This window comes from Mirounga leonina, unplaced genomic scaffold (genome assembly GCF_011800145.1).
Source record: "Mirounga leonina isolate KUSES-001 unplaced genomic scaffold, KU_Mleo_1.0 Mir_300, whole genome shotgun sequence".
Classification (NCBI taxonomy): Eukaryota; Metazoa; Chordata; class Mammalia; order Carnivora; family Phocidae; genus Mirounga; species Mirounga leonina.
The window spans coordinates 1-9,730 of record NW_023270672.1 but is presented as its reverse complement, the minus strand read 5'-3'; the positions used below and the strand labels follow the sequence as shown (position 1 = coordinate 9,730).

General features: G+C 40.5%; 1 long non-coding RNA gene across 1 annotated transcript in view; it reads right to left on the bottom strand.

Moving 5' to 3' along the window:
* The window catches only part of LOC118026765, a 15,850-nt gene extending 6,133 nt beyond the window's left edge, over window positions 1-9,717 (bottom strand). The window contains exon 1 of the long non-coding RNA XR_004683679.1: window positions 6,522-9,717. This is a non-coding gene — a long non-coding RNA (uncharacterized LOC118026765). The remainder of the gene's footprint in view (window positions 1-6,521) is intronic.
* Window positions 9,718-9,730: the final 13 nt, after the last annotated feature.

The window sequence follows — 9,730 nt, the reverse complement described above, 5'->3', positions numbered from 1 at the left end:
CAGCTAACACTTTTTGAGCACTTGCCGTGTGTGGGACCCTGTACAGAATACTTCTCACGGAAGAACTCAATTCATCTCATAACAGCCTTTGAAACAGTGGAGGTGGTATACAAGTTTGTATTATTATATTTAAGTGCACATGAACATCGCAATCATGAAGCATGCCTTCTCATAGTCAACTAGCAATGATCACTGACCGACCCTACATTAGTCCTTCATGACCTTTCCCACAGATGGTGGATCCTTCTGAGGGTGTCCCATCATAACTGAGTGGTCAAGAGAAAAACAGGCAGAGTATTCCCTAACATTTTCAGCACTGTCACTCCCCTTTGTTTCCATACAAGAGGAGTAGAAGGTTCTGGGCGGGGATCTGCAGTCAACATGCTGGGGTGCGCCTCTCAGCACACCATTTACTGGCTGCATGACCTGGGAAAGCTACCTACCATCTTTAGGTCAGCTAGTTTCCTCTTCTGTAACAGGGGGGCACAATATTGCCTACCTTCACAGTACTGCTGGGAGAGCTAAATAAGGCTCTCTTTACAAAGAAAACACTCAGCATAATGCCCGGCACACAATTTTAGGTATCTTATTAACTTTTCAAAAAATATATACGGAATACAAGTCAAGGTGACATCGAGATTTACTTTGGGAATAAAATTCAACCTCCAATTTATAAAAAAAAAAGTGCCTACATTTTATTTCATTTTTAGCAACAATCACCACTGCTCATGACTGAACTCTCACTGTTGACAACCTTCATTCGTCACGCACTCAGTGCTTAGTACGTGCCAGATACTGTTCTAAGTGCTCTACAAACATTAACTCATTTGATCCCTAGGACACCTCTGAGGTGTGTCCTGTTATCATGGCCACGTTGCGAATGAGGCAAATGGGAGAATGAGGGGCTGTGTGCTAAGCAAACTGGCTGGTAAGCACAGATGATGTGCTCAAACAAAGGCAGCGGGACTCCAAAGTGCTCTACCAGCTTCGCCCCCCTGCCTTCGCGCTAGCTATGGACTGGCGCTCAAGGACACCCGCTAGGAGGGGAAAGAGAAACATCACTTTTAATGTAACAGAAGAAAAGGCTATAACCCAAAGGAGCTCACTCTCTGATCTGAGCTTAGAAAAAGGGAGTATTTAATCCAAGGTTCCAGCAGCCTAAAACCACGACTTATCAGAACATACATTAGTTGAGAAAGGAAGGCATGGACAGTGTCATTTCCACCCACCCGCCCCATTTTAAATGGGATTTAAAGCCATTCTGAAAATCATATATGCACACGGCAGTGTCTCATAAGCAGAGCAGCAGGCAAGTGTCCCTCCATCGACATGGGTGAGAACCCAGAAGAGAGAGCTGTGGCCGTCCCGTCTCACACCAAAAGAAATCTGACTTGCTCATTAATAAGGTGAGCTTCACAGATAAGCACACTCCTGGAAACTGTAGTCAACGTTATGTGTGCACCCTTTTTTTCTGTGGAAGAGAGAAGCCATAACTTCGACTAGATTCCCTAAGAGAAATGTGTCTCTATCCTCCTCAAAGAATGTCTAAGGTCCATACAAATTAAGGCATGGCTAAACAGCTGGTGGAGGAATTTCTCCAACCTGCCCAGATTCCTTGAAAATGCCGACTGACATCCATCTTTCCCTGTATTCTGGCAACTGGAAAGGTGGGAAAACTGCACACTGCATTTTAAGTCCTGAGACAGGAAGTAACCAGTAGGAATTCATTTTACAGGGCATTCATTAAAATGTCCAATAACAGTTATCCTGTTTCGATCAACAAGATAAGATGACAGAAAGAACAGAGAAGGTGAAGGGCTGTACAACGAGGAAATTTTCTCCACAATTTTCACCTTTCCAGAAGCCAGGGAGATTAATAAAGCACCGATCAATTCTTCTAAGAAAGGCAAAATGAAGTAAAAACCTTAAACTGCCTCTTATAAGAAAAGGGGGTGTGTAAACAAGTGGAGAGAGAAAATCTTATTCAGTAAGTGGTGATGTTGAAATGATAATATTTAACTATTTGCAAGAAATGGTTAAGCAGAAATCAGAATAAAATGTCAGAGATAGAGCTAAATGTAATACACAGAGAGAGAAGTAGATACAGATATAAAGATACATATCTATAAATGAATTAAATAAAAATACATCTGAACATAAAAGAGGTGGAAATATTCTGGGGGAAAGAAAAAGGTTGAACAACGTATCATTGTGCAAAACATCAAGGCAGCATGGCTCCATGAAGCCTTTAATTAAATGGCTTAATCAAATTCCTTCTGGTCCCTGGAATGTCTGCATTCCAGGCTGAAGCTATCTCTCCAGCCTACAGAACCCCGACCGATGATCCATGCCCCTGTGAGATTCTCCCAGCATCCTCTCTACCAAGACTCCCTTCCCCCCTAATCAATACCCTTTCCTGAGGATGGCATGGTTTTCCTGTTCCCGACCACTTCACTGGTGCTCCTGTTCCCCAGCTTTCAAGCCTTTACAGAATCTTCTTTTTAATATCTCAAGCTTCTGACAGTACAAGAAAAGGAGATGGTAAAGAGAAGAGAGGGGGGCCGAGCCTCCAGGAGGAGAAGGCTGACAGTTCACTGCTAGACGGGACTTCACTGGCACACTCGGCGGTGCTGCGAGGCAGGGTTTAAGAGATGCCTGCTCCCATCGTCCTCTGACTGCAACTAGATGACATGCAATCAGTTTTTTCCAAAAACATATAAAATAAGAGCAACATATGCTTATATAAAACCATAAACTCATCTACCAATACAGAATAATTCCTGAAAAACTGGACTCTGAGGAACAGATTTAGTAACTCTTAAGAAGTCAAACGCCACCCTCTGAGGCCCTGTACAGCACCCAGATTCAGAAAACCTGCATGTGGGCCCTAATTCTGCCATGTACCACTGTGTAATTTTATCTTAGTCATTTAATTTCTAACTTTTACTTTCCCAACTTAGTCAATGGAGATAACAGTAATTTCTAGAATCATGAGAGTTTTTGAAAATTACTGATTCCTAAGTTGCCCCACCCCAGACCTAGGGAATCAGAATCTCAGAGATGGGGAAATTTGTAAGTCTTCTCTATTTCAAAATCTCCCTGGTGTGATCTGGACACATAGGACTCTGAGGACTGGTAGCTGGAAATGCTGCAGCACCTTGGTGGGTTAGCAACACCTCCAACCCTACCTTGCCTCTCTCACTGTTGCTCGAGTCCATAACCCCTTTCTCCCTGAGGAGTCAGGCTGCCCATGTGACGTTTAGAACTTGAGGAACCATCAGACGGTGACCCGGGAGCTGGGCAAGCAGGGGTCTCCTCCATCCCGCTGCCGACGAGGAGGTGCGGCAGAAACAAAGACATGCCTCCATCGTGTGAAGGTGGTTCTCAGACATGTTTCTTGTGGGAGGTGGTAGTTAGGAAAATGCTTACTTACATACAGTGGAGACCCTGGTCTGGCTTGGAAGCTAAGAGCTATGTTCACACTACTTCAATGGGAAAAATGCTTTGCAACCTCCAGAGGAACAATTCATTATTATATGTTTGGAGCTGCCAGCACACAGAAATAGGGATACAATCCAAAATGCTGAGGTCTGGTTTCTGGATTTCTTCCAAGTGATTTTTGTCTTCTTTTAGTGTAACCATGAAATTACACTTGACACCTTTTTAAGTACCGAGCTTTCTTTGATTCAATACCTACGTCAGCTTCTTTCAATGATTATTTTCCTATTATCAGAGGTTAAGGGACAGAATGCAATTCTTTAAAGAAGTGATTTTGAATGGACAAATCAATCCCCTTGGATTACCGGTGAGCTTTTAACCAACTGTTAGAAATATGTGCTAAGAGTCAAAGACTAACACAGGAACCGGCACTGATTGATAGGATAAAGTAAAACAGCCCCCAATAATACCGACTTCTGATCATGTGCCAGTGTGCTAGTTATGGTTACACATAATATTTCAGCCTTTATTCTTCCTGGTCAAATTGTTAAATTGCTTTCTATTTCCTCTGCTAAAACCCTAGTTTGCACCTGAGCCGGCAAGTACCATAAGCACCATCAGGACAACGTATGTTTATAAAGCACTTCTGTTTCCAAAGGGCTTTCACAAGCATTAGTTTATGTGTTGCTCACAACAGACCCGCAGCAGGCAGATCTGATATCAGCCCCATTTTATAACGGGCAGCTGAGTCGGCACTCGGCCAGCCATCAGGGAGTGGAGGTGGGCCACCTGTTGAAGGGTGTGAGGAACAAGGGGAAGCCAAGCGGACATAGTGAGTGGAGACCAGACCACACGGAGCCGAATTCTTCAGAGTGTGAACCAACTGAATAGCAACATTCATTGACTCCAGACAACTGGATCTGCTTCCAGAAAACAATCATGGGAAAGAGTCATCTAGAAACGAGGCTAAGGAACAGTGGCCGCCATGTGCCCCAGAAGCCTTCAGATCCTTAGGTTGCTAATGTCCTCTACCATCATGCCCAGAGGTGGCAACCTGAGGCTCAGAGTCTTTAGTACCACCCCCCCCCATCCCCTCATTCCCTTTGGCTTATGAATTAATGAGAGGAAAAGCTCAGGGAGGCTATCCATCGCTGGTGTGTTCTTTCCATGAGTCAAAAAGTTGACCCACAAAAGACTAGCAGAATCCTAGAAACAGAGCTCATGAGATTCGCTCAATCAGCAAATTGTTGCTGAGCCCCTTCTATGTGCAACCATTCTTCTAGGCAACAGGATGCAGCAAGGAATCAAAGAAAAGACCAGCTCACATGGAGCTTCTATTCTCACCACGGCACCCACGTTTAGGCCTTTCTACTTGCTTGTAACTCTTCCTGGACCACTCTACCCCCAGAAATCTGCATGAGTCACTTACTCTCTAACCTCCTTCAGATTTTTACTCCATTAACACCCTTTCTGCAAGGTCCTCTTCCAACCACACTATGCAAACTCGCATCATCTTCCAGAACCATCCTTCCCTATTTTCCCTAACACTTATCACCATCTAACACATTATATGTTTCTCTTATTTTTTCATATTTTTCTCCTCCCACCAGAATCCATGCTTCAGAAACGCAGGGGTGATTGTCTGGTTTGCTCATGACAGTATCCCTAGTGCCTTTAGCTATAACTGGCACGTAGTAGGCATGAAATAAATCCTGGTTCGTTCGCATGATCAAACAAGGCTTTTGACACATGCAGATATACGCAGGCCTCCTGTGTTCACCTGTATTCATTATCATAAGCCTCATGGATATTCCTACATAGGCCTAAGTTCCTTCTCTTGGTCATACAGTTTTAAAAGCCCTATATGTCCAAATTTGCAGGCATTTATCCTTACTTTACTTGGTTTGCTTTAGTTCTTTGTGCTTAAATGAAACATTTTTCTCTTCTTATGTGGTCTTCAAACATGAGCATTCTCTTCTTTTCATACTCAGACCATTTATTACATTCCCTGCAGAATCCCTAAGCACTTAAGACTATGTGTAGCTACACATATGTCAATTCACAATATCACAAAACAGCTCTACAAAAGATAAAAATGATGTCAAATGTCTAATTTTTATTCTTTTCAAATGCAATCTCTGACTTTAAAAGTAGGCATACATGTAAACAAAAGCAGTCTAACTGAATTAAAATTCCAAATCTAATAAAACCTTCCCCTCTCTTCCTCTAGTATATCTTTGGATGTCTCTAAATAGTTGGGTTTCTCAATGCAAACATCTGAGTTGCAGTGATTTTCAAGAGAAAGATATGAATGTACAAGGCCTCTGATACAGAAATAATTAAATGCTATGCTTCTTAATTCTCTAACTCCTCAAGAAACACTGGCTAACAAGGAGAAATGAATGGAAAATGCCAGAAGAGCTGATCTTACGGCCTGTTCTCCCACCTACTATAATGTGACCCCAGGGCCAGTTTTTGCTTTCTTATCTGTACAAAGATAATATACCCTGACCTTCTCACCACATAGAACTTTTCCGGGAATAACATAAATTAGTAGTGGGATATGCTCTAAACTACACAGCAACAGTCAAATGAAAGGTAGAATGATTTTGCCTAAAGGCCAAGTCCTCTTAACGGCTCCTTGAGGCGCAGTAAAACCCACAGTACAGTTGACCCTTGAGCTGTGCAGGGGGTTAGGGGCGATGATCCCCCTCCCCCGAGTCAAAAATCCGCATGACTCTGACTCTCCCAAAACATAACGACTAATAGCCTACTCTTGGTTGGAAGCCTTACTTATAACATGAACAGTTGATCAGCACACATTTTGTATGTTATATGTATGTTACACTGTATTCTTATAATAAAAGAAGCTAGAGAAAAGATGATGTTAAGAAAATCATAAGGAAGAGAAAATACATTTTCAGTCCTGTAGTGTGTTTATGGGAAACAATCTGTGTAAGTGGACCAGTGCAATTCCAGCTCATGCTGTTCAAGGGTCAGCTGCAGTTCTTTCTGCTTCTCATCCCCTTATATCAAATACATCACAAAAAAGTAATTCTTTATAGATACATTTTGGGATATACCTTTGACTGTATTGTCCTCAGATTAACGAGATGAATGTCACAAGGCAAAGATGACAGTAACGGAGAGAATTCACCTAGCAGCTGAAGGGTGGGCACGGGGATCTTTTCTGTCATTGTAAAGACAGGATGATTCAGGAGAGAGGAAGTTATGTGGCTAACGAGAGAAGGATAACTGACTGACTTCTTCTTCCTATCAAGAAAAAACAGAAATGCTTAAGTGTTATATATATATGCAGTTTTCACAATATTAATGGAATTACCTGACAGGGTTTAAATAGAAAAGAAATATAAACAAAAACAAATATTTTAATTTTATATTTTGTAAATAACAGTCTTAGCCAACACAGAGATTACCAAGTCCATTTGTAAGCAATACAAGAAAATGAACAGTGTCCACCTAACTCATGTTTAGAAAGATATTTTTTCCATTGCTTTAGTACTAAAAATCCTGATAACATTTTCCAAAAAACATTTTAGGACAAGGCATAACATTTTACGGAAACTCTTTCTCAACCTACCACAAAATTCTTAAATAGATGGGCTGGGATATTCACACATCTTGCACATCATCAAATGTGATCTCTTCTCCCTCAGGTTTTACCCACCATATACTCATGGTTTCATTTATACACTCAACTAGACCATAACATCTTGTGATCTGAAGCTATGCTCCATACATGTTACCCAATGACAGGATTTTTGGGGGAAAAACTCTCAAAATAAATAAGGTTTTTAAAATAACACAAGGAGTATACCTATATCATCTGTTAAATTTGGTAAATCACTACCACTGAACTGAAACTGTTAAATTATGTTATATAATAGTTAGTACATATTTACCTACTACACAATTATTCAGTAGAATTTAAAAGTACTTTAGTCATTGCTATGGTATATACTTAAAGACAAGTGGTTCTGCATGTTCAAACATTAAACAAGTCTGCCAGGGCTGGCAATAGGCATATGGTAGATGACACACTCAATTAACTAAATCGATGACTAAGTAGAATCTTAACCAATAATGCCTAAGGTATAAGAGCACACAGAGAAAAACACTGAGAAGAGAAAATAATTTATGTGGAAAGTTTTTTTGATCAACAGTGACATGTGGAACAAATTTAATTTTGTATCTTATTTTTAAACTGTCCATTTCACTGATATCCTCTGATTTTGCATCCTTTCTGCAATACAGGGCTCAAATAAAAGGCTTGGCTACTTATCTGGTCGAAAAGATAGGATTTATAGGAGATACGGGGCTTAAAATTCAGAATGTCAGATTAGCACTGAACAGAGGGTATTGAGCAAAGAGTGACAAGCATCTTGCCAGCAGCAAACTGTAGATGTCATTACAATTCAGACTATGGAGAAAGAAAAAAAATTAAAGGCAGTACAGGGACAGTGCATACTGAGATACTGACACAAGGTCTAAATGACTTGTAAATAAAATATGCACCCATCCCACACTTTTTTTAAAAGAAAGATTAAAAAAGCATATATAATAATATTCACCAACAATACTGAAATTTAATGCATGTTGTTGAATACTAAGGGAACAGTTTCAACTGGAAACTTTAAATGTACTCCAAGATCAAAGGACTTCATAATCTAGGTCAGGATTGCTGACAAAATCACTTTTCAATAATAAAAGATAAAAGATCCCAACAGAAAAGAAGGCACCTGCCGTATCAGAATCAGAAGGCATTAAGTCCATTCTAGGTCAAGTAACATTCAGAGAAAGCTCTCTGGCTTTGTTCTATGCTCTTGGAGGAATCCCTGGACACTTCAGTGAATAGGTGGGATACTTCTTGATGGATTATGTATACCTTTCAAACAGTAATGTGCATATATACTCTTCCTCCCAACCACACCAGTTCCCTTGACTCTCAGTGCCCCCCTGCAACCTACCATACATAAAAATGGCTTGGGGAGCTTTAAACATAGATCCCCGAACCCTAACCCAAATCTACTTAATCAGAATTTCCAGGGGTGAGCCCTAGGAAGCCAAAGCTTAACAGCCCCCAGAGTGAATCTCAAATCTCGGTCAGTCTGACACAGCTCTGTGGACACGTGCTGGGAACCATCACCCCAGACATCCTCCCAACCTTGTAGAAGAAACCGCTGCCTTTGCAATCAAATGTCTGAGTCTCATCCTTTAACTAGTTTTGGATTAAGAAAATGATTCAGACTCAGAAACATGTTAATGCTAAGTCTCGTCAAAGGAAACAATATCATGACTGTAAGTGCTTCGAGAATTCAAGAACTGTGCCATTTACTGTCCTAAGCAGGATAAGGGAGAGAAGTTTAGGGAAGATTTGTGGTTCAGAGCTATAAAAGCACCACGAACAAATAACGCTGCTGGAAGCTGGCCAGGCAGGGTGGGACAAAATCTCACAGAAGGTTCCATGATTCATGCACTTTCTTAACATGTTTATAGCAACGAGGGGCTCGACAAGATATTTAGCTGGTGAATTATCACCTTTTGATTAATCTCCTGGAAAGGTAATCTTTTAACTGTAACCTTTATGATAAACCCAAAGCTTATAACACATGTTTGCTATAGGAAATTTTAAGCTGTAAATGAATTCTCCAGCCTTGCAGTACTAATATACTACTCTAAACATTATTTGGTTCCTTGTGGGTTGGAAGGCTTCAAGCTGTTCAGATCTAGCTTTCTCCTTGCATTCTGTATGAAATTATAAAGAGTTTATAGCACATTCTGATCCAAACCACAAGAAGTTGAGATCTCCATTGGGTTCCAGCCCTTATTTTATAAATCAGAACTTCCTGCTAGGCTCCATGGTGTCCTTCATGAAGCCCATTTAAGTTATCTGATCCCTAAACATCAAAGGTTTCCATCCATCTACAGCAAAACTTGCTAAATAAATTATCTAAGACAATAAGAGATGATATTTTGAGTCACTTTGGCTTATTCAGTATGACCTGATACATGGTGAGAACTTGATAAATGTTTTTTTAAACTTAATCTATCAACAAGTAAATGTAATATAAATAAAGGAGAGAAAAATACAGTAGGAGAAAGGATGTGGTAAAAAGAGACAGAAGAAATAATTGATGAAAATTAATGAATCATAAGATTTAGAAATATATCTCATTTAGCGCAGAGGTGAAGCCTGGTGATCTGTGAGCTAAATCTGCCTACAGATAGGTTTTGATAGGTCTGCATGGTATTAAAAAGTTGTCTGTTTTTT